The 26,585-nt window shown below is 40.6% G+C and overlaps 1 protein-coding gene and 1 non-coding gene across 3 annotated transcripts in view; one reads left to right on the forward strand and one right to left on the reverse strand.

The window, feature by feature from the left end:
• The window catches only part of HTR7 (5-hydroxytryptamine receptor 7), a 102,059-nt gene that overhangs the window by 32,392 nt on the left and 43,082 nt on the right, over nucleotides 1-26,585 (reverse strand). The gene's annotated exons all lie outside the window — the stretch shown is intronic.
• On the forward strand, nucleotides 1,264-1,339 carry TRNAT-GGU (transfer RNA threonine (anticodon GGU)). The gene has a single exon. It is a non-coding gene; the product is annotated as a tRNA-Thr (tRNA).

Genomic DNA, 26,585 nt, shown 5'->3' on the forward strand with positions numbered 1-26,585 from the left:
CCCTCACATCCCACTGGCTCCGGTGTATTACACAGCCTTGACTAACCGCAGCGGGACAGGGAAGTCAGCCCTCCAGCCACGTGTCCAGGAGGACAGACGGAAATATTGGTGAAGGACACAAACGCCTGCCACACATTCCATGTTAGCTTTCCCCTCCAAACTTCAGCTCCTCAGAGTGGCCTCTCTCCTTAGGATGCCCCACCACCAGCCCTTCTATCCTGATCAGTCACTCCTCACCCTACAGCCCTGTGCCCAGGCTAAGTCAGAACTCGGTTGCTATCATTCATTATACTTGTCATATCAGGTTATTATTTGTCTATCTCACAGAATTACACATCTAAAGGTGTATTACTTGTCTTTTTAAAATTCAAGTGTGGGCCCTGGCCGGTTGGCTCAGCGGTAGAGCGTCGGCCTGGCGTGCAGAGGTCCCGGGTTCGATTCCCGGCCAGGGCACACAGGAGAGGCGCCCATCTGCCTCTCCACCCCTCCCCCTCTCCTTCCTCTCTGCCTCTCTCTTCCCCTCCCGTAGCGAGGCTCCATTGAAGCAAAGATGGCCCGGGCACTGGGGATGGCTCCTTGGCCTCTGCCCCAGGCGCTGGAGTGGCTCTGGTCACCGCGCAGAGCTACGCCCCGGAGGGGCAGAGCATCGCCCCCTGGTGGGCAGAGCGTCGCCCCCTGGTGGGCGTGCCGGGTGGATCCCGGTCGGGCGCATGCGGGAGTCTGTCTGACTGTCTCTCCCCATTTCCAGCTTCAGAAAAATACAAAAAAAAAAAAAAAAAATTCAAGTATGGAGTTTATATGTGGCACATGGTAAGGGATTCAAAAACGTGTGATAACTGATTAAATGAAGGGAGTGCCAAGAACAGTGAGAGGCACCATGCTCCAGGGAAACGGAACATGACAAAATCAAACTCTCTACATTCGTCCATGTGCTAAGAAGAAAACTCTGATGGGACTATGGGAAGTGGCCTATTGTGTTGTTTCCTTTTGTTCCCAGCAAGAGACAGACATAGCCCAGGGCCTAAACCTTTGGAGGATTCCATTATGTCTTCATTTTCTATTCCTCCTAAGAGTTGCTTTAGTTCGAGGAAGAAAACATAGACAAACAAAACTCCCTTGAAAGGAATAAATGTTGACATTTATGACATATGTGGCTTGAAATTTAAATTTTTGAAATGTTTTTTATCTTTTAGTATTAGGAAGTAATATATGATCCTTAGAAAAAATGTCAAATAATACAAAAGCGTCTAAGATTAAAAGTGAGCCCTGGCCGGTTGGCTCAGTGGTAGAGCGTCGGCCTGGTGTGCGGAAGTCCCGGGTTCGATTCCCGGCCAGGGCACATAGGAGAAGCGCCCATCTGCTTCTCCACCCCTCCCCCTCTCCTTCCTCTCTGTCTCTCTCTTCCCCTCCCACAGCCGAGGCTCCATTGGAGCAAAGATGGCCCGGGCGCTGGGGATGGCTCCTTGGCCTCTGCCCCAGGCGCTAGAGTGGCTCTGGTCATGGCAGAGCGACGCCCCCTGGTGGGCGTGCCGGGTGGATCCTGGTCGGGCACATGCGGGAGTCTGTCTGACTGTCTCTCCCGGTTTCTAGCTTCAGAAAAATACAAAAAAAAAAAAAAAAAAAAAGTGAAAGTCTCCTTCCCCATTCCCACCCTAGGTCTCCAAAACCGCCTCCCCCACCCAGGTAATGAGTGGTACCCGGGCATTCTTCCAGGCCCCCTCTATGCATGTTGTATCTGTACACACTGTGATCGTATTCTACATATCCTACAACTTGCTTTCTTCTCTTCGTGGTACGTATTCCACATTGGACATCTCCGATTAGTACATACTCATTCGTTTTAAAGCTGAATCATGAGAATAAGGAACTTAAGTCAAATGCGTAACAAATGAGCCCCGACATTTTGGAGTTTTACTTTTAAAATATATATCTTTCAAAAGGAAAGGAGTCCTTAAATATTCTCCTCTGGAAACAACGAGAAACTGAGTTCATATTCCACAGAATATCCAGAAGATATCAGAAGGGTAACATATGGCTAACACAATGCAATTATTAATCTTTGAACTGAAGGTAAAAATCTGAGAAAGTAAATACTTTACTTTCCCTAGGAAATACTATCTGTGTTTCCATCAGAAAAAAAAAAATCTGATTTCAAATGTCCTTATTTCAAACATTTTGCCCCATTATATAACAGGGCCTCTCCTTTTAGTTTTTCATGAGCAAAGATTCAAAATGAAAGTCCTTGCCTCCCCCATTGACTTAAAGAAATACTAGTATGTCAGATTTTCTGCATCAGAAACAGAATTTAGGTGGGGAAAGCCCTCTCTCTGCTGTGCCTTCACCACTAGGCCATTGCTGGCATAACCCTGCCTACGGCTACAGTGAGTACAGGCAGCAATCGGGTTGTCATCTGTATCTGCCTCGAAAATCACTCCCCCGGCCCTCCTCCTTGCTCTGGGTACTTTGTCTTTTGGCTCCAGACCTTGACTTTCTCACTTCTCTGCTTGGGTTGGATCAGGCTGTACTCCAGGCCGGGCACTGACCTCTGGCTGTGCTCTGGCTCTCCCTTGAGAGGCGAACTCCTCTCATTAACGGGACATCACAAATACAGGGAGAAATGCTCCATCCCTCATCCGGGAGAGACTCCTGCCCTAACTGGTTCCCCAGCAGCTCCAATTCCACAATGATGGACAAGAGACAATGTATTCAATGCCCCAGACTCCTCAGGATACCTCAATGGCTGTCACGCTTCTCCAAGAGGGCACTGGGCGGCTTCCAGGGGCACCAAGGGTCAGTATGTGAGCTCAGAAGTCAGGCTGGTTCGCACCCAACTCCTACTTTGTAATCTGGAGTAAACCATTTAACCTCCCTAAGACTTCATTACCTCATTTGTAACAGAGGGTTAATGATAGCACATATACAAGATTAAATAAAGGAAAATCTTATTTAATAAGGTTAAATAACCCATATTAGTGCTTAGGACAATGCGTGAAGCACAATATTTGTTAATGGAGATGAAGATGATGATGATGATTATGATGACGATGACAATGATAAAGTTACACCTCTCGGAAAGTCTTAGGAATTCTTGACTTCCTAGAGTCATGTCCCATCACCTGTCCTGTATCTCAAGGAATGAGCTGGCCTGGATCCTTCCAGAGGAAAGGCACTCTGAAAAGCTATGACAATACCCTGAAATGGCCAACTAGACTCAACCTGGATCCTCCAAAACAAGAAAACCCTTTACCCCAGGGGTCCCCAAACTTTTTACACAAAGGGCCAGTTTACTGTCCCTCAGACCATTGGAGGGCCGGACTATAAAAAAAACAACCATGAACAAATCCCTATGCACACTACACATATCTTATTTTAAAGTAAAAAAACAAAACGGGAACAAATACAATATTTAAAATAAAGAACAAGTAAATTTAAATCAACAAACTGACCATTATTTCAATGGGAACTATGCTCCTCTCACTGACCACCAATGAAAGAGGTGTCCCTTCCGGAAGTGTGGCGGGGGCCAGATAAATGGCCTCAGGGGGCCGCATGCAGCCCACGGGCCATAGTTTGGGGACCCCTGCTTTACCCTGTGCCATGTTCCTAAAGCTCCTAAGACTTCAGCTGAGGCTTGTACTGTTGTCCAACACCCAGCCGGGCCCCTCTGTGATTCCTCCCACAAACCTGCCTGGTCACTTTGGGATATTTTCTTTTCCTTGCTCCTACTTTTGATTCCATCTTTTGTTTCTTTAAACACAGCAAACCTTGGTATGTTGGGTTCAGTATTTCATAATTGCATCTAAAGTCTGCAGATCCAATTGGGCAGTATATAGATTTTGCTAGTAGTGCCTGGTTCCCTGCCCAGTTTTACAATTTGGTGACTGTGAACCCATGTTTACTAGGACTCTAACCGTGGGACTTCTCTTAGGCCTGTGTTGAGGGTGTGTCTCTCCACAGACATTTCTATCAGTTTGCTAGGCGAGGGCTGCATTGTCAATCTAGGATCACTTTGAGCCAAATTGTAGTTTGGGAGTTTTATTTGTTTTTCCTGGGCCTCGGTGGTATAAACTCAACCCTAAACCTCATAAGCGCCTGCTTGTGGATAAATATGCTCAAGGGAGACCACACCCCTGGGTGTCAGGGTTAAGAAAGGCCAGTTTCCCTGCTAACACCTCTGCCGGTCCCACCATTCCTTTCCAGGGTCCTGGATTCGGGAGACAGTTTCAACCTCATGCCCCATTGTAAAACCCTTAGAATACAGCCTTTATATGTCAAAGCTCTGGGTCACCAGAAATCAGCAGCCATCCCCAAGGGAGGCCCCTAGCTTCCACACTGGTTCACTTCTCTGACAGCTTGCTTTCTCGCCAGTTTAAGTCAGAGGATTCCTCTTACTTTCTTGTCAGATCAGTCATGCAATTAAAATGATATATATTGTTTAAATTTTATCCAGCATCTTTATTGTTTTGCATTATATGGGGTTTTAGAACATATTACTCCCTCCATAACACCACTGGCAATAATAGCCTGGGTCTTAATTTGATGTTAAAAGCTACTCAGGATTTTCTTTACCCCATTATTTGAATGGTTCACTTTGGCCTCTACTTGTCATATTCAATATTCGTGACTTTGGAGCCCCCACTAACTCCCTTCTGCCTAAGTTTTCTATTATTTCCCCTTCTCGTTTTCCATTAAACTATGGTGCTTCATTGTTAATTTTTCAACTAGCTCTGCCCTTAGAAGCGAGGTCATTGTATAGTAATTATTTTTATTTGGCAACTTCATGCAAGGTTTTAGAAAATTTAGTTCCTGACAGGTACAACACAATTGCATAAAGAAAGGTGGAGATTAATTACATTCTCACTAAGAAAAGTCCTATTAAATAGATTATGTGAAATGGTGTAGCATTTGATACATTGTCTGACATAAAATACACCACATATGAAACTCTGATCAGGTTGCCAACCACCTCAGGAAATATAGCCACCTGCCTCCTAAAATTCTTTTATTATCTTAAAATTCATTACAAAGGACTTTGAAAATATCTATGAAGAGCCCCTGTATCACATACTAAATATCTTCATGTTGTTCTTCCTCTGGAGCTCCAGCCCATACTGTGGAACAAACAGCTTGGGTTTCAATCCCTGCTCTAATCCTTACCAGGTGAGAGGCCTCAGAGCAAGTCCCTTCATCTCTTGGAACCTCTGGTCCTCATTTGCATAACAGGTCCTCCCCTTCAGGACCTTGTCAGGGTTTAAATTAGAAAGTTTGTAAAACCCTCGTATACAGTGTCTGGTACATAGGTTGTCTTAGACGAGTGGCAGCTATAAGAACAAATTCTATGAATATCTATACAGTGTTTAAAATGAAGTAGTGACCACAACTGAGCCAAGAGCAGGACAATGTAAGGAAACCAAGAAGTTTGCTTAAAGAATGAGGCTTAAGGTATGCTGACCTTACCACTCTTCTCCTTGGTCCTCTGCGGATCCAATCCACTCCCTAAGATGGTCAGTCAAGATCAAGCCTGACGCAATAGCTGACTGTGTGACTCAGCATCATTAGCACCGGTACATCTAATTCACTCCTCAGCCATTCACGAGCTTGACCACTTAGGAAAGACTCAAGTTCCTGGCCATTGCACAGGCTCTTTTTCTGCCGGGAACACTCTATTGTCTTTTGGGGGCTGAGTCTTATTCATTCTTTAAATATCAGCTTGGATGCCTCTTCTCCCAGAAAGACTCTCCAGTTTCACTGAGCACCCTCCCTGCTCTGAGTTCCCAGGGCATCTCCTCATCATTAGCATCCACTCCCCTGACCTGTGATTACCTGCTTACTTATTGGATCCTGGTTCAGCAGTAAATCTAAATCCTAGTTCAATAGTTGTTCGGTTAAGCATTAAATAAATATTGGTTGGATGAATGAATAAGTGAATGAAACACAGAAAACTGTAGCAAGAAACAACCAACCGTGAGAGATATCAGAACCATCAAAGGTGTTTATCATTCAGACAGACTTAAATGTCTAATTGAGCTCATCGAACTGAAGAATGTTCCAAGACACATACTTGGAACATTGTCTTCCTGATGAAGGCCAAATACAGTGTAGGGGATCTTTAAATCCTAGAGGCACATTCTTTTGTTATGTAATATCCCTCATCTGCCTTTCTGTTCTTCCCCTCACCGCTCTCTTTCTGACATACACACACACATATACACCTCCACAGAGTACATGATTTAGTACCTGATACATAGACACTAAAAATATACTATCTGAACAACTGAATTCCCTCCCAACCCCCTCATCAATCCTAACACTTTGCCTGTGGCAATGGCCACTTCAGCCAATGACCATCAATCTACCTCCAACCTCTGGGTTTTTTGTTTGTTTGTTTGTTTGTTTATTTTATTTTTATTTTTTTTTGTATTTTTCTGAAGCTGGAAACGGGGAGAGACAGACAGACTCCCGCATGCGCCCAACCGGGATCCACCCGACACGCCCACCAGGGGCGATGTTCTGCCCACCAGGGGGCGATGCTCTGCCCCTCCGGGGCGTCGCTCTGCCGCAACCAGAGCCACTCTAGTGCCTGGGGCAGAGGCCAAGGAGCCATCCCCAGCGCCCGGGCCATCTTTGCTCCAATGGAGCCTCGGCTGCAGGAGGGGAAGAGAGAGACAGAGAGGAAGGAGGGGGGTGGGGTGGAGAAGCAGATGGGCGCTTCTCCTATGTGCCCTGGCCGGGAATCGAACCCGGGTCCCCCGCACGTCAGGCCGACGCTCTACCACTGAGCAAACTGGCCAGGGCCCAACCTCTGTTTTTTAATATATTTTAAGTAACACTATAATTCATTCTTATTGTTTACTTAGTCCTTAACATTATGTTGACTTTTCCCCCCCAACATCTCTCTGCTCCTGAAACTGGATCATAATGTCTCTGCTGACGAGGACTGAACACAGAATGCAGTGACCCATGAAGTGCCCAGTCCCTTGGCATCACTTCTCGGAAGAGCCAGGGCAGTCAGCCCTGCCCGCTAAGCAACCTAGGAACACATCCGCCCCTGGAGTGTGTCTTCTCGCCTAAATTCACATCACCACCGGGATGGGTTCTTTCTGCAAGGTGCTTTCACACCACCTGGCTTCCATCTGAAACACTGCTCATTCCAGAATTTTCTGGGGAGAAAACTTCACCAGCACGTTATGCCCAGGTTTGTCTCCAACCTGAGTCAACCTGTTTTAATAAAAAAAATCACACAATTTAGAAGTGCAGATGGGTTAACACCTGATCCTTGCTCAGCATTTGCCCGCACACCTCACAGGCGGGATAACCACCATGGGGGCTTGAACAGAACGCCACCTGGCCGAGGGCAGGCCTCGGCCGAGGACGGTTCATGCACTCCAACAGCAGGAAGACACTTGTGATACTTGCCTGGGGCTAGATACCTGCTCCCGTTTGTCTCTGCAGGTCAGTGATTTTCTTACCACACACGTTCTCTTTAAGAACTGGAAAGCTAATGAGGCGGCCAGATGTGGTGCTGGGGTTAACGCTTCCTACGTGTGTCTGTTCCTGACATCGGGGACGAAACACAGAAACAGACTAAGAAATGCCGAAACAGATGGAAAGGTGATGAGACACGGAAAGAGTGGGAAACCCTTTGAACCTCCCTTGTTCTTGGTCATTACTTGAACTTTTTTATTTTTAAACCACAAAGGCTTGTACTTCATGAATAACACAGGAAATCTGTAAAATGCCACTTTTCTGGAATAAGCGGGACATTAAAATGCAAATTGCAGTTCCACACACAGCTGTACTCAGATGTGACAAATTAAGCTCTTCTTATTCCTAGTCTTGACATTTGCCTTCAAGATGTTTGTTCAGTGTAGACAGAAACAGGAAGAGAGAAGCAGGCAGGCAGAGTGGCTACAACAATCCCTTGGGGTCCCCCCCCATCTGATGGCCCGGGGTGGGGTGAGGGGGTGGAGGTCACCCTGGGAGCTCTCCTTCCCCTTCAGCAGAACACACCTGGGGAAAATCACCTTCTGTGTTAATTAAGCATTTTCTCAGGAAGACCTTCCTATAAAAATGGCATTCTTTCATGATGAAGATTCCTCTTTAGAAAGAGCAGGACAGAAATCTAAAAGAAACTGATTAAATTAGAAAACTCACGAGTTCCCGTTAATAGTTCCACACTTTTCTCAGATTCACAAAGGCCATTCTCAACCCCACGCTTATGATGCAACAGATGTATTCAGGAGGGGCGCCTGCTACGTGTCTGGCATACTGAGGGTCCATCAGTAAGGAATGCAGACGAGGCACGTCCCTCGCTGCCTTTCCTGGGCAGGTAAAGGGGGATGAAGGGCCAACACGGATACGAGCTGCAGAGCTCAGTGCTTTACATATTTAGCTCACATGATCCCTGATGAAGGAGGTACTATTATTACTCACATTTTACAGATGCGAAAATAGGGGCACAGAGAGGCTACGTAAGTTAGCTGGTAAACTAGTAGTGGATCAGCTGGGATGCAAACCTAGGCACGCTGGCTCCAGCACTGGCATGCTTAACCACTCATTAGATTGCTTCTCCCTCAGGTCTCTTCCACCTGCTACCTTGAGATTTGTGTACAGTGATGAACGCACACTCCCAAGGGCAGGGTCGCACCCCGGTTAGCTTCGGAACCCACTACTCATAACCCCTGCAGAGTCTGGCTCATGGGTACTCAGTAATACTTACTGAATAAGTAATTCACCTTTGTTATTAAATTACCCTGGGATGGAGCTGCAATAGCAAATATTAGCACCATCTAGTGGATAGAGGCCTGGCAGAGGAAAGACAACCATTAGCGAGTGACTGACAACAGGTAGCCAGAGGTTACAGTAATTACCTGGATAATTCAGGTGTGTGTCTCCACGTGCATGCTTTGCCACCCTTCTACCGACCTCTGACACTTATCTGATAACAAGCTAGTCACCTAGTATATAAAGCTAACAATATTACAAACCAAATACAGATCAAGCTCCTAGGTATTCTTGAGAGATCTGAAAAGCAGAATATTTTAAGCAGCGCTCTTCTGGAAAATCTATGATCGTGGTCACAATACCATAAGAAAGATCTCAAGTTCTCACAGGGAAGATCTACATATACGTATCTACAAATAACCAATGTTGTGAAAGCTGAGCATCATGAATTAATTGGGTCTAGACATAAAGCCTGAAAGAAAATGACTGTTCCCAATCTGCACTCGTACAGAGACTCAACTCTCTTTCCACAGCCTTTGACTAAACATTAGCTAACTGTGATACCAATGTATTAGAATGAGATAAGAATGAAGGCTCTATCTATAATTGTTTAAAGCAAAACAAAACAAATTGAGCTAACCTTTTTTTAAAAGACCTTAACAAAAATAACAGGAAAAATAAAAGAGTACTTTATTCCAGTAAGTTATTGTCAATTGCTTTTCTCCTTTAACATAAATTGAAGATAAAAGAGAAGAGGTAGATGAAAACTGCAAGGAGACTCAGTAACAGACCCGTGGAAAAGTCTGAGTGTCTACACTTTCAGCCCCTGCATCCTAACCTGGAGAACTCCTATTCATCCTTCAAGACCTTGCTCAGGTGTTATCTCAACGGTGAAGTTCTTCATCTCTGAGCCCCAGCTACTTGCTCCCATTACTGAGAGCCTATAGCTCTTGCTAAGTAACTCCGTGATATATCATATTATAATGATACACTGACTTGTCCTCCTCCAGAGATGGAGGTCTTTCTTACGAAGTTTCTCAGCACATCTGCCAGCCAAATGATTACAGACACCAGAAATAAATAATAATCATTTGAAACAAATATCATTTCCTTCTTCCTAAACTATACTGTGTACTGTTACACAACAAAAAGCTCTTAAAAAGCAGCATAAAGAGCTGGCAATTATTAAGGCCATTGCTTTGACTCTTCCATTTGTGGGTTTGTTTGTTTTTTTTCCTATTTGGTCTTTCAAAACTAATCCTCCCAAGCTACAAAATCAACAATCATTGAAATGTAAAGTAGAAAAAATAACCAAGGACTTTGGTTTCCGATGCTATTTTTGTCTGTTCTGCCCATGATAAAATTGTGTCAGGAGGGATGCCCCACAGACATCATCAGTACATCCTCCTGAACTGAAAGAACATGTGGAAAGGCTCACTGGGAACATCAAGTCCACTGTATAAATTCAAGTGCCCAGACAGGATCTGTTTCTTTAAATGCTCTTGGCAAATGTACTGCTGAAGGTTAACAGACATTAAGAATCACTGTCGTTACATGAAAATAATAAATAAGACAGGAAGTTGAGTCTCGCATGATTGCATAACATCAGCTACACTTAACAACAAAAATAAGTCACTAGAGAAGGCACTATACTTGCTAAATGTATCTGTTGGTAATATGTATAATGGTCACAGAGCCAGAATTCAAATCCATGCTGTCATGTATAAGCTGGGTAACCTTGGACATGTAATTTACTGTAATCTCTTTATGCCTCAAATTTCTTATCTGTAAAATGGGAATAACAGTACAGTCCTGGGTTAATTACAAACAGTAGAGTATCTGCCGTATAGTAAACATTAAATAAATATTAACAGGTACTATTCTTTCTCTTTTTTCACTTATTCATTACTGCAAGAAAATAAGTATTTAGTACACACTAGATGCTGTGATGGAGACTTTCATACACACTATCGGTTCTCATCCAGAAAAATAAAGGGGTCAGATACAATGAACATTTCCAATGTCAACAATCTTTCCATCCTTGTTAGATGGTACTCAAACTGTGCTTCCAGGGTTCTGCAAACATTTGATTCAAATTTTGGTGTTAAAATATATTAATCATTTCATAAACTGTAAGGTAAAGCATTACCCACACTCAATTGGGTTCTCTTTAAACTTTAACACAAAGGAGACCCTCTCCCCAAATTATTCTGTGCTGCCTGGTTAACTGTTTTTTTTTCTGGAGCCCTCACAATAAAGCTTCTTTGAGGATATATTTATATGTGAACTTCTTGGGAATGGAGCATTGATTTTAAAGACTGCAAGCTGGGCCTGGACGGTTGACTCAGTGGAGAGAGAATCGGCCTGGCGTATGGATGTCCTGGGTTCAATTTCCAGTCAAGACACACATAAGAAGCAACCCTCTCCCCCTTCTTCCTCTCTTCCCTTCCTGCAGCCATGGCTTGCGGGAAGTCAGTTTGAGCACTGGCCTCAGGCACTGAGGATAGCTCAGCTGATTTGAGCATCAGCCACAGACAGGGGTTGTTGGGTGGATACTGGTTGGGGCACATGCAGAAGTCTGTCTCACTATCTGTCCTCTTTGGAAAAAAGAAAGAAGAAAAAGAAGAAAGAAGAAAGAAGAGGAGGAGGAAGAGGAGGAGGAGGAGACGACTGCAGGCTTCTTTAGTTTTGTTGTGTTTATTTTAAATTCAAAACTGTACAAGTTCACTCATGTTAAAATTGTATAAGCAAATACAATGCTTCAACATACATGTGTTTTCCACTCAATTAAATGACAAGACATATTCATGTGGTATTTTCTGCTTAATGGTGACAGATTAAAATGGCTGAGGAACCTACTAATTGACTTTAAACTGAACACTTAATTAATAACTGCATGCACTGTTACTTGCTATGATGTTAATTTGAAACAAGTATTTCCTACTTTTTGGAGCAACTGTATAAGTTAAATTGGAGATAAAACTACTAAAAAATACTGCCATTTGCAACTACTGATCCATGTGAGTCCAAATTGTCTTGATACCATGTAAAGAAAGAAAGTGTGTATGTGTGTGTATGTCTGTGTGTGCATGAGAGAGTGAGAGTGTGTATGTTAGAGAGAGGGAGAGAGATAAATAGATACAGACTAAAAGGAAAAGAAAATTAAATTAGATGCTTAGATTGATGTGACTGGAACTATCTTCCATAAACAAAAATTTCATTGGAAGCTTATTAAATCAGCCTCATTGTTCTTTTGGATGACCTAATAATAATCAAATGTCACCAATTTGAGCTAATTAATTTATACTAATAAAATATTCCCCTTAATCTAGGCTACATGTTTGAATCCTACATGGTATTTCATTTAAAAGGGGGCGGGGAGGCAGAAAACTTCTTTGAAGCCATTCTCTTTAGTGAGCCATTACCATAGGCCGGGACTATTATGGTTTCTATGTTCAACACAAAGGAAAAGGTCACCAAGTATCTGTCCACAAGAAGGTTTACATCTAGAGAAGATAGACATATGCGTATTTAGAATCAGGTGTTCTGTGAAAAACAACTCAAAGTGTCTGAGCATGATTGCGAGTGCATGTGTGAGGGCAGGGGTGTGCACACATTATACACATATGTATTACCTACAGGAGTGAAGAGTTAGACTGGGGAATAATGACTTTCAACCGGCAAGTCAAGGGCAGGCTACGTAAGTAATAAGTATTTAAGTCACATAGTGAATACTCAGTAGAATTCAATAGAAGGATTAAATTAAAAATACCAAGGAGTGATTCAAAGGTAGAAGATTCGGGGGATGCTCAAGAAATACGAGCAGTCCAAGTGTTCTGTGTCCGCACGTCTGTCCACGTGCACTGAAGGGGAAGGCAGAAAAGGAGTCCAAGATGAGGTAAGACCAGCCGAAATGAAAACACGCCATACCCCTAAAAATGCACCTAGAAGAAAGGTGCACATTGGTATTTGTTCTATGTCTAATGAGCCCAAAGAGAAAAATGTTTCAAGTTCACTTTGTTGATATTCCCTTCTGGTTTCTTCTTTCATTCAAGATACCATTATAATTTCCAAAGATTGAAGCTTGATAATCCTACCAGGCCCGGATCTTTCCTAACAATTTCTCACAAGTGTGAAAATTATTCCAGGATTTGACAAGAGTTTTGGTTCTTCAAATTTGAAATATCTGGGCACAGCTGCTCCTTCCACTTCTTTGGTATTTACCCAGGAGATATCAAAATCCATTTTCAGCATAGCTTACAAACAGACATCACGGAATTAAAGAGCTTTAAAGAGAAAAGGAAACATAAAAACTCTGTAATGCAAACTCCTCATTTTCTGAGGCCTCAGTGACCCCATAAGGTCAGAGATGACTGATGAAAAGAAGAAATGAAACAAAATGTGAAACCATTCTTTAACTCGAAAACCACAAAATACTTGTCTTACGTGTCACAAAAGTTCATCACGCAAGCTCTCAGTACTAGGACCATAACCATGATATCATGACTCAAACTTAAATTTCTTGACTTCAATCCAATCTTATTTCCATGCAGGGTCCAATGGGGGACTAATAATTAGACAACACCAAGTTCCTGGTGCTAAGACTCAGCGTCTAATGGAAGAGATAAAAGATAAAGTCTGTAAACAGAAAACTTTTTTTCTTTTTTGGCTATAGATGAAAATAATGATTTATATAATATATTAATAATATAATATTGCACATAAATAGGTTTATAACACATTATCAACATTGCTTTGCCTGACCGGGCAGTGGCACAGTGGATAGAGCATCAAACTGGGATGCAGAGGACCAGGTTCAAAACCTCAGGACTTGAGCAGAGGCTCATTGGGCTTGAGCGCAGGCTCACCAGCTTGAGTGTGGGGTCGCTGGCTTGAGCGTGGGATCCTAGACATGACCCCATGGTCAATGGCTTGAGCCCAGAGGTTGCTGGCTTGAGCCAAAAGGTTGCTGGCTTGAGCCCAAAGGTCACTGGCTTGAAGCCCAAGGTCACTGGCTTGAGTAAGGAATCACTTGCTCTGCTGTAGCCCCTCCATCAAGGCACATATGAGAAAGCAGTCAATGAACAACTAAGGTGCTGCAACAAAGAACTGATGCTTCTCATCTCTTCCCCTTCCTGTCTGTCTGTCCCTATCTGTCCCTCTCTCTGTCTCTGTCACACAAACACAAAAAAAAATTTCTTCATGCATGGCTCTCTTTTATGTTTCTGTTATTTATCTTTAAAAACAATACAATGAACACCATGAACATACCATCCCTCTTAAGAACCAGAATACAGACAATCACACCTACCATGGGTGCCTTCCTCATCTCTATCTCCGCCTTTCCTCACACAGGAGGAAAAGCCCACATCTGTGATAATAAGGAAAGACCCACTGGAGTCAGCCAGATTTGAGCAAAGGACTAGTAGCATTTGAGTACACAGATAAGAAGATCCAAATTTGAATAATAGCTTGAACAAAGTTCAAACATAAAAAAAACTACAAGGCAGGTACTTGAAATATTAGGGGGGGGGCACGTTTTAAAGCATACGATTGTCTAGCCACTATGCTGTACACCTGAAACTAATACAAAATAATATTGCACATAAATTGTAATTGAAAAATAAAAACATCAACAAAACACAAAACTACAAGGCAGGTTTGGGGAGGGAGCAGAGGAGTACAAAGATCAATTCAGCTGGAACAATAATTTGTGTAAGAACTTAATGAGAGAAAGTAGAAGATACAACTATGAGTAGAGAACTCTAAATGCCACCAAATGTGTCTTAAGTTTATTCTGAAAATAATAAGGGACTTTCAATGAGAAATGAATCATCAAGGTAGTTTGGCAGGGGGCGGGGCAGGGGAATCAGCAGGATGAAAATAAGCAAAATAAATGAAAGGGAACAAAATCAACATCAGAAAGTTCAGAGTTGTACGAGAAAATGTTATTAAAAATGACATCTGGCTAACATTACAGTTTCAGCCAATTCCCTGCTTCTCTGAGGTACAAGGACCCTCAGATTATCTTTGAAAATACGGCCGTCCCTCACCATATCATGGTTCACTTTTCATGGTCTCACTATGTCGCAGATTTTAAAATTGTATATATCTAATTTTATATCGCAGATTTTCGCTATATCGTGGGATTTTGCGGTATATAGGTATTTTAATATATTTATTATTTTAATTATTTTTGTGATAAGATAAGCATTTTTAGCCTAAAACATAGAAAACAATATTAAAAGTATATAAAAATATTAATTAAAACATATTAGTATTCACTGGTGAGTACCTATACAGAATTTTATAAGTACAGTGGTACCTTGAGATACGAGTTTAATTCATTCTGTAACGAGCTCGTCAGTCAATTTGTATACCAAACAAATTTCTCCCATTTAAAAACCAAAATAGATTTAATCCGTTCCAGCCCTGTGAAACATCCCCAAACCATCCTAAACTATGAAAAAAGACGTTTTTAATTAAGAAACACACATGTATACTTTATCAATGCATAACAAAATATATGAAATAAAAGAAAAAAGTGTTATTTAGTACTGTATTCTTACCTTGGAGACAGACGAGTGCGGCTAACAGAGGTGAATGGCGGCGGAGGAAGGAGGGAGGAAGGGATGCAGGCACTGTAGACACGTAAACTAAAACTGCACTTTCTTAACACTAAATGTAAACTAAAACTGCATTTTCTTTACTTTAAACAAAACTAAAACAGCACTTTCTTTACTTAAAATGAAACCACAAAAACTTAATTGTAAAAAAAATGCACTTTCTTAACTTTAAACTTAACCTAAGCTGAACATTAGGTATTTTTCATTTAATCATCATCTGTTTTTGCCTTTTTGGCTGCACTTTCGACACTTTCACTTGCAGGACTTTTGAATAAAAATCTATCCAAAGAGGTTTGCTTTTGCCTGCTTTTTAAAATGTTACGGAAATGTGACAAACAAGTGTCATTAAAAAGTGCTGAAGCACGACCAGTTGAAACTTTTTCTGGGTGTTTCTTTTCAATGAAACTTGAAAGCTTCTCCCACATTGCCAGCATGTCTTTAATTTCACTTGTAGAAATCACTTCCTCCCACTCTACCTCCTCCTCACTACTAATCTCTTGCAGAAGCTCCGTATGTTGCATCATCTGTAGCTCCTTCAACTCCTCAGTTAAGAATTCCTCCTCATGTTCCTTGACGAGCTTGTTTATTATGTCACCCTCATCTACCTCCAGACCCACTGACTTTCCGAGGGACACAATCTCCCCCATTGCTTCTACCTCAGGCTCGGTCTCCGGTTCGAATCCTTCGAAGTCCCTGTCTGCAACAATATCAAGCCATAACTTTTTCCATGCCAAATTCAAGGTTCTTCTTGTAACCTCTTGCCATGCCAAGTCAATAATGTGTAAACATATCACGATGTTGTAGTGATCTTTCCAAAACCCTCGAAGGGTTAGATTTGTATTCTCAGTCACCTCAAAGCAGCGGCAGAACAAGTGCTTTGAGTAAAGCTTTTTAAAGTTGGAAATGGCCTGCTGATCCATAGGTTGCAAGACTGAAGTTATGTTGGGTGGGAGGTAGAGGACTTTCATGAATTTGAACTCATCGAGAATGTCATCTTCAAGATCAGGTGGGTGGGCCGGAGCATTTTCAAGGATTAGTAATGCTTTCATTGGGAGTTTATTTTCTTGAAGATATTTCTTCACTGCGGGATCAAAGACAAGATTTACCCATTCAATAAAAAACTGCCACGTAACCCATGCCCTATCATTGGTGCACCATATAACCTGCAGTTTTTCTTTAAGAATCTTGTGAGTCTTAAAGGCTCAAGGATTTTCGGAATGATACACTAGCAGTGGCTTTACTTTACAGTCACCGCTAGCATTTGCACAAATTGCAAGGGTCAGACGGTCTTTCATGGGTTTATGGCCTGGCAGCTTCTTCTCCTCTGCGGTGATGAAAGTCCTCTGGGGCATTTTTTTCCAAAACAATCCTGTTTCGTCACAGTTGAACACTTGTTGGGGGATGTAGCCTTCCTTTGCGATAAGCGCAGCAAAACGTGCAATGTACTCCTCAGCTGCCTTAACGTCAGCACTCACAGCTTCTCTATGCCTCACCAATGAGTGGATGCCAGATCTCTTCTTGAAATTTTCAAACCAGCCGTGTCTTGCCTTAAACATATTTTCTGCTGCCTCTTTTGAGGTTGATGGTTCTTTCTTCTTCAAGTTGCCATAAATAATATGTGCCTTTTCGCATATTACAGTCTCCATCACTGTATCTCCTGCCAGCTCTTTCTCTTTCACCCACACCAGAAGAAGCTTCTCTATTTCTTCATAGATATTTATCCTTAATTGGGACAGAATTGTAGTTCCTTTTGCTGGATTTGCACTTTTGATGGCATCCTTTTGTTTAAGGATGGTACAAATTGTAGATGTATTGCAGTCGTATAGCCTTGCCAGTTAAATCACTCGTATACCACGCTCACGTTTTTCTATTATTTCTTGCTTTACTTCTATCGACATCATTCTCTTCTTCTTCTCACCACTGTCCTTTACACTCACTTTCTTTTTTTTTTTTTTTTTGATGGAAAAAAAAAGGCATAATTTTTGTTTATTCATACCAGATGGCAATTTTTGTGTTGGCTATCATCATTTTTTTTTCTTTTCTCTATTTTCCTCCCCCACCCCTTCCCCCTCTTCCTTCTTCCCTCCCCCTACCCCCCCCCGGAACCACCACACTCTTGTCCATGTCTCTTAGTCTCGTACACTCACTTTCTTTGGCCCCATGATAGCACACACAAAAAAGTTAGTAAAAAATGCAAAAATGATGCAAGAACGAGTACAGCGCATGAGATTCAACTTGATTCTGTGGGTAACACGTGAGAAAGAACGAGATGCTGGTGTTGTGCTGCCAATACTGGACCCGTGCTCCAACACGCCAACTAGCAGCAGCTTCCTGATCCAACGACTCATATCTCAGAATTTTGCTCGGATCTCAAACAAAAATATGGACCAAGTCACAGCTTGTATATTAAAAAAAAAAATCATATGTTGGTCTGCTCATATCTCAAGGTATGACCACTGTAGTTAAAATTATGTGGGCTTAAGAGTGTAGAAAGTGTTTAAGAGCATAGGAAGTGTTTATAAAAGTGTGGGAAAGGTTAGTAACAGTGTGGGAAAGGTTTATAAGAGTGTGGGGAGTGTTTATAAAGCCTTCAAATATATATAAATAGTAAAATAAATAAATACAAGGTCACTACTTCCTGGATTTTTGCCTATCATAGGGGTTCTGGAACCTAATCTCCACAATAGATAAGGGTCCACTGGTATGCAACAAGATGTAACTTAAAATAAATGCGTTTATTAAAATCACAGAGACTTGAAAGATAAACAGATTCATTGGGCAAACACTATTTTTTTAAAAAAGCACAGATGGCCATATTTCAGGTAGAGTGTATAATTCAGTGGCTTTGAAATGTCTATGGGAAAACAAAAATTTCCCAAACTGATTCCAAAAGAAGTAGACAATGTAAACAGACCAATAATTAAGAAGGAACCTGAAAGATTAAGGGAGGTTCCAGAACCAGATATTCTAATACAGACAAAAAGATGCAGTCCACCAATTCATTTTATGCATCTAATATAATTCTATTATCTGAAAAAACAAGCTCCAGATAAGAACTGCCAAAAATTATCCATAGACCAGCCCCATGTTTTTAATTCTAATAGGTATCATATAGAACCTGTTATATACCAGGCACTATCCTAAAACACAAGGAAAAATTATGGTCTCTGTCTTCTAGGTATTATCCAATAAACAAATAATTCTAGGTGTGATGGGTCAGATATGTGGTATAACCCATCACTGACAACAAAATACTGACCAACAGGGTTTTAAAATACACTAAAAGAATCATTCATGACCACAAAGGAGGTTAATCTCAGGAATGTGAGACTAGTTTAAGGTTAGAAAATTTACTCACATAATATAGTAGTACAGCAATCTACCTAAAAATATACAGTGGTAGCTTGACACATGAGTTTAATTCATTTCATGGCCAAGCTCATGACTCAATTAATGGGAATACAATTAATCTGTTCCAGCCCCCAAAAACCACACAAATTTTTTGTTTTATAGGCTTTTAAATAAGAAAATGTACTTTATAAATAACAAATACATATATATGTATACATATATATATATACATATACATAATAAGAGAGAATGTAAATAAATAAACTGGTTTATGAAGTGTATTTACCTTCAGGGTCAGGCAAAGATGATGGCAGAAGGGGAGGAGACATTAGCATAATAATGCCCTTCCTAAGCAGGAAGGTAATTAGAAATTTCACAGACAGCTGCCCAGTGCCATTTTTAACAATAAAAGTGAGCAAACTCAAAAAACACAAATTTTAAAAACTCATTTGCCCAATATTCCACCCCTTCTGCTCACTTTGCAATTCATACCACAGGCATTCCTGTATGAGGAATTAGACATATCACACAAACAAATTGCAGCAACAGCATAAATCATACAGTTTCTACCAGACCTGCTCCCCCTTCCATCAGGGTTTCTCATATTGTCTAAAAGCCACATGTCCATCCAACAAGGGAACTGGTGCCCGCTCTGGTCACGTCCAAGAGTTAGTTAGTACACGCACATGGGGCCTCCCCCCTCATCCCTGCCATCCTGGCAGCTCTTAAGACACTGCCCCAAGGGGGAGCACATGGCAATGGTGGCCAACATTTCCACCTCTGCTCCAGAGAGCATGCTGCCATCCACCCCTATGTCCCATAATAGTAGCAAACCTACCAGGGTCTTAGTAGGTACTCTTTGCTGCTGGGCTTTTACCTTCTAGAGTCTTCGGATGGCAACTTCAGCCCCAGTCTCCTCATCCTCAGAAGAGGAACTGGAAACACCTACTCCCGCTGACTCAGAGCAACTCCATTGGCACAGCTCCAGCATAGGCTCCTGAGGCTTCCCGCTCTGCACAACTTCCAGGACAAACTGAAACTCACAAACCTGTAATTCCTTCTCCAGAGACTGCCCCACGGTACCCAAAAGGATAGCCACGGGGAATCATAACAACAACCAGCCCTCTACCCCACCTCTCAACGGTGGTGGTGGCTCCATACCAATCTGATCCGAATCCAGCCGCACACTATGCCAGATGTATGGCCAGTCGTCACAGCTGCCGTGGCCATACACATGCAGGTTCCCATTAGATTCAGGCAGACGGTAAAGAAACAGTGGAGGCAAAAAATGGTGGGCCATTCCTTTATTCAAGACTCATATTGGACAATGAGCAAATACACACAGGGCACCCAAAGCCACTTACACATTCTGTGGTTCCACAACCAGAAGAATCTTCTCCAATTTTTCCTAGAACCAAAGGCCCCCACCAATCTCAGTCACCTCTGGTTCCCCATCTGCACACCTTCTCCCTTCTCCTCTCTGCACAAACTGGCTTCTCCTTCAGCACCCTGCCATCTTAGCTTCTCTCTCTATCCCTGCCATCTTGGCTCCTCCTTCAGCACTCTGCATCCTCTCTACTCTCACTCTGCCATCATGGCTTCTTCTCTTCCTCCTTCTTCTTCTCTCCTTTTTAAAACATTTCAGGTGCCAAAACCTCTTCTCCAGCCAACATGAGCATAACAATGGCCCTCCCAAGCAGGAAGATAATCCGCAATTTACAATCAACTGCCCTGTTCTGAGGGCAAGCACACCCGTGGCTGCCCAGTGCCATTTTTAACAATAAAAGTGAGCAAACTCATAAACCACAAAATTTACAAACTCATTTGCCCAACACTCATGATTCAAATATCTGCTTGTGACTTAAAGCAAAAAAACTCCACAAGTGACTGCTCATCTCTCAAATTGCTCATGATGTAAAGTGCTCGTATGTCAAGGTACCACTGTACATATTCTCTAGTACATAAATACTAAAAAGAAATTTACTTGTATTAAAATTCAATTTTTAAAAAACAACATATAAGATCAGCTCAAAATTGTAAGGCCTGTGAATAGTGTAGCCTCAATCCTTGTATACCAATTCCTTGATGTATAAAGAGAGTATTTTAAAACTCTGCAACAGTATTGGAAAGCAAGGAAGGTGACTTCAATGAACCATAAATCATACGGAATCCCTTAAATATGGAAGGTAGACTGGATCAGATTAAATGAGAAACCACAGTCCAAAATTCTCAGAGAAAATAACTGCTGAAAAACATAGCAGAGACTCTGAGCTTATTACAATGAAAATAACTAAGGAACTAAGTATAAAAAAACACTCCATGAAATATATAAATTACAAATATTTAAACTGTCAAAGGATACACAAAGACATCCTAGGCACAAAAGCAATCAAATAAATAAAGGAAGATAAGTTTGACTATATTAAAAATATCATAAAAATTAAAAAGCAAATGATAAACCAGAAAAATATGCCTGCAACATTTATAAAAAAACTATTCTTCAAATATAAACAGCTCTCACAAGTTAATTTTTAATTAATACAGATACTGAGATACAAAGAAAAGACTATTTGTTATTCACCATTTTAAATGTACCTATCTCTACATGGTAAAATTAAAAATTTCAATTTTAATACTTTTTTAGAAATGCCGAATTGAGCATAGTACTCTTATAAGAAATAAAAGTGATTTCTAAATTAGTAAAATAAAGATGTACACAAAACACAATTCACAAAAAATGAAATACAAGACCAGTCAATATGAAGTTGTATATCTCTGATCAAAAATACAAAACAAAATGGGATGCTTTTGTTTCTTAATTTGTCAAAGTTTAAAAAAAAAATTTTAATGATACTATCCAATGTTGGCAAGAAAGCAGTGAAACAGATATTCTCATATACATTTGGTATAGGAAAAAAATCTGTATAATCTTTCTGAAGAAAGTGGTAATATGTGTCATAAATATTAAAAATTATACAGTTATAATTTCCACATAAAGAAATTATCCTGAGAAAATAATCAGAGCAGCAAATAACTATTTTTATCATACCCTTAATAATAATCAAAAAAACTAGAAACAACCTGAATGTCAAAATCAAGGGAAATTACTAAATAAATTATATGCCAAAAGTCACCAAAAGTCATAATTTTGAAAATGACTTAATGGCATGGCAATTGCTCCCAACATAATTTTAAGTGAAAAACAGAAATATATAAATTCTATCTACAGTAGGAATATAAAATGGTACAGCTGCTGTGGAAAATAGTATAAAGGATCTTCAGAAAATTAAAAACAGAATTAACATATGACGCAGCAACTCCACTTCTGGACATATACACAAAAGAGCAGAAAGCAAGGACTCAAAGAGCTATTTATACACCCATGATCACTGCAGTATCATTCACAATAGTCAGAAGGTCAACATTACCAAATATCCATCAAAAGATGAATGGATAAACAAGATGTGGTGCATCTATACAATGAAATACTATTCAGTCTTCAAAAGGAAGGAAATACGAACACATGGATGAATCTTAAGGACATTATGCTAAGTGTAAAAAAAGACAAAAATGATATACAATCTCCACTTATATGAGGCACCTATGCCACGAACCAGCGTGGCTAGTAATTGTCCAGGTCCTGAGTGAGAACAGTGTGGAATGAAGAAATAGACTCGAAGAGAAAAAGCATGGCATCGGTAATCTCTGCACAGCCCATAGCTTGCCAGAGCATACACAAAGCCCCCGGTCTGCTTTATTATTTAGTGCAGAGCCATATGCAAATAAAGAAGTCTCTGATTCAAAGTCACACATCTGAGGCATAAATGGAATCCTTATAAGAGTGTACTACCCGCCACCATGCAACAGTCAAGGATGTGGGGAAGATCTTCATCTTAAACTAAGCCCTAGGCTATAAGGACTTTGTCAGCTTACAGCCTGTCTCCCACATACCTACAGTCTATAGACCGAAAATAGAATGGTGGTTATCAGGGGCTGAGGGGAGAGGAGACTGGGGAGTTGTTGCTTCATGGGTACAGAGTTTCAGTTTGGAAAGAAAAAAAAGAGTTCTGGAGACTGGTTGCACAACAATGTGAATGTATTTAACACTACTAAACTGTACTTGAAAACAGTTAAGGTTGTAAATATTATATTATATGTATTTCACCACAATTTTTTAAATGGAAAGAAAAACTAAGTACAAACCACTTTTATTTTACATTTATTTTATTGATTTTAGAGAGAGAGGTAGGAACAGAGAGAGAGAGAGAGAGACATCGACTTGTTTCTGTATGTGCTCTAATGGAGAATAGAACCTGCAACTTTTGCATATTGGAATGATGTTCTAACCCAGTGGTTCTCAAAGTGTGTGCCAGGATACACTGGTGCGCCCTAGAAGATTTCCGGGTGCACCCTATGGTATTCCAGAGAAATATGTGCCTGTTGGGGACCAAAAACCAACAGAGTACTTGGAGTTTAAATTTAGGGAGGACAGAGATATGGGGAATTGGCTGTAAGCAGACAGTCTGCCCAATTCCCCACCTCACTTGCCTGATTAGGTTGCAAAAGGCTGTTAAGCTGTGGTGCTGGACTGTTCCCCCCCCCCCATGTTCCCCGGAAAGACTGGAGGCAAGTTTCTTCTATCCTTTGTTTGGTATAAAGTTAAGATGATATGTATGGTGGGGGTTTTCTGCACTCAACACAACTAAGAGTAAAAAGAGAGGAATTCTTCAATGTATTGATGAGGAAATGAGAGTTTGCCTTTCAAATATATGCCCAAACATTGAAGAAATCGCTAGGACACATCAGGCTCATGTTTCTCATAAACACAAGAATGAAAAATTGAACACATTCGTGCTGGGACCTGCCAAATTACCAAATCTTACTAAGAATATACCTACATATATAAAAAAATAACTTTTTGTCATTTTTTTCTTTTTCAACCCCTCTTTTTTATGAATTCTAAAAAGCATAACTCAAAAAAAGTAACATAAAAATGTTCTTTAATGTCAGAATAAATTTAATTTTGTCATATTTATTTCATTTAATTACCATAAAAGCATGCTTGGACTTTTTCTTTAATATTTGACTTAATTATTATAACATATTTCTCAGAAATTTGTATATAGTGTGCCTACAATTTTTTGTAGGATTTTAAATGCACCCCAACTTCAAAAAGTTTGAGAACCACTGCTCTAACCAAACGAGCTATCCAGCCAGGACAGCAGAGACCTCTTTTGAAAGACATTTCTATGTAAGAAAAAAAATGATCACCTCCATCTATCACCTCCACTACCTCTATCTTCCAAGGAGAACAATGATATAACTACAAAGGTTTAAAGGTTCTCTGAATAATCAATAATAAAAGCCATAATACATCAGAAATCTAAGAAAGAACAAAAAGAAAGGAGACAGGAGCTAGCTAGCAAGATGGGAACCCACTAACAGGAAAGGAAAATGAAAAGAGAAACTCCAAACTCTACTGCCAAATAAAATTCACAATATTTTATAAATTGCTTATAAATAGTTTTATGTAAGTAAAGTCTTCTGGGAAAGCTCATAGAGGAATGTAGGTGGCAGCTGAGATCTGGGATATATAAGAAATATCTGCCTGACCAGGCAGTGGCACAATGGATAGAACATTGGACTGGGGCTCAGAGGACCCAGGTTTGAAACCCCGAGGTTGCCGACCTGAGCATTAAGCTCATCAGCTTGAGCATGGGGTCGCTGGCTTTTAAGCCCAAAGGTCTCTGGCTTGAAGCTCAAGGTTGCTGGTTTGATCAAGGGGTAACTGGCTCAACTAGAGCCCTCCTACTTGCACCATCAAGGCACATATGAGAAAGCAATCAATGAACTAAGGTGTCACAATGAAGAATTGATGCTTCTCATCTCTCTCCCTTCCTGTCTGTCTGTCCCTATCTGTCCCTCTCTGTCCCTCTGTCTCTCTCTTTGTTTCTGTATAAAGAAATAGATGATAGATAGATAGATAGACATGAATTAACCAATGTTATCTCATTAAATTCAATAAAAAATTAAAAAAAAAAGATATGTCTAAGAAAAATGACTAGAAGGCTATCCCCTAAAATGTCAATGTTGGTTATTTCTGGATAGTGGGCTTCCTGGTGATTTTTTTGTGTGTATGCACTTATGTATTTTCTAAATATTCTACCACCAGCATATGATGATCAATTTATCAGTGGTGGGTTTTGAATGCAGTGAACAGAAAAGTGGTAATGGGAATGAAAAGAAAGGTAACCAAGGCACTTCCTTGTCAAAGACAAATCTACAGGATTTAAAAGCAGGGACTTCATTCATTTGCAGTTCATTTACTCTCTGATTCATTGATGTAACACACATGTATTGAGACTAAAAGGATATTAAATAGCAGGAAAACCAGTCCTTGCCCTCAAGAAGCTATTAGTCTAACACACTCATTAACTGCTCACCATGAAACCATGTGAGAAGCACTAGGAAGAAGGTTGCATACTGAAGATACACTAGAAGAAAAAGCAGAGATTTAGTCCAAGTACTAACTGGAAACTGGCATGGAAAAATGTTTTGAATTAGTATAAAGCAAAAGATAGATGCGCAACTATTAGAATTACTCTATCGAGGAACAAAAACCCCATAAAACAATGAATATATCAGGAAAGATATCCCACTAAGTAAATTTTTCAAATGGTGCATGTTTAAGCAGCAAGCATTTTGATAAGCATTTTTGAATGAAATCTTTTAAAAGTAATTTACGTGGTCTTTGCATTCTGAAACAAAATTTAATGTGTTCCTGATGGCTCAGTGTCACTATCAAAAGCATCAAGTATTGCACTGTCTAGGCGCTAACTGAATTCTCTAAGATTATTTCCCCAACGCTAGGTCCAGATTTCTAGGCTTTTCATTCTTACATGTTTATTTTCTATAACTTTTATCTTAAACACATCAAATTTTAGAGCTGGGAGGGCCCTCAGAGATTAACCAGTTCAACCCACTTATCTCACAGAGGAGAAACTATATATCTTTTCCTCCTTCACTGTGGGCTCCGGCTCCAACACTCGGCCATTTTAATGTACCTACCCTGAGCAACTCTTCCCTGCTCTTATTTTCTGCCTCTAATCTGACAACTGGGAAACCAGATAAGCCACCTCATTAGAATTATACCAAAAATAACCACAATGAAATGAAAGACTATTCTGAGAACACAAAGTACAAATTTTAATGTGGTTCTCTTGGGCCATACACTGTGGTAACCTGGAGGTCTTCTTGCCCTTCTTCAGGTTTGGGGAAGGTGTCTGCCATCTCATCCTAAAGGTTTCCAGGACTGGCACGCAGGCAATGCTAACCCTCTCAGAAGGCAGAATGCCTCCCCTAATGAACTGTGTGACCGTGTAAAGTGTGAAAGGGTTCAGCACAACTGTGAAATGGGACTCAAATAATTTAACAACCAGTTCTCTGTTCTAATGACCGATTTAAGTATATAAAAAAAGATATGTCAAAAGGTAGTTTATTATTTTATTCATTTAATACTTAAATAAGAACAATAAAAGAGGTACCCAAAACTAGATTATGTTATAAGAAAAAGTCTTAAAATATTAATGAAAAAAATATTAAATAATACCTGACAAAAAATAATACAAGTTGTCACCCCCCCCAGTTGATGCTTTTTCTCTTTATATTATATGTTTGCTAAAGTAACAAACACGAAGGAATTAAAAGGTAGTTTTTCATCAAAGGTATAATGTTGTGGAGATGAACACTAAAAAAAACTAAGGAATGTAAATTTGTGATTTCCACATTGGGCAGCTGCCCAGGCGCCCACCTTAGAGAGAACCCTGATTACAAGTGCCATTTTAACAAACGGTTCGCCAAACTCAACCAAAAATTAGGTATCGG

The sequence above is a fragment of the Saccopteryx bilineata genome, chromosome 7 (assembly GCF_036850765.1).
Source record: "Saccopteryx bilineata isolate mSacBil1 chromosome 7, mSacBil1_pri_phased_curated, whole genome shotgun sequence".
NCBI lineage: Eukaryota > Metazoa > Chordata > Mammalia > Chiroptera > Emballonuridae > Saccopteryx > Saccopteryx bilineata.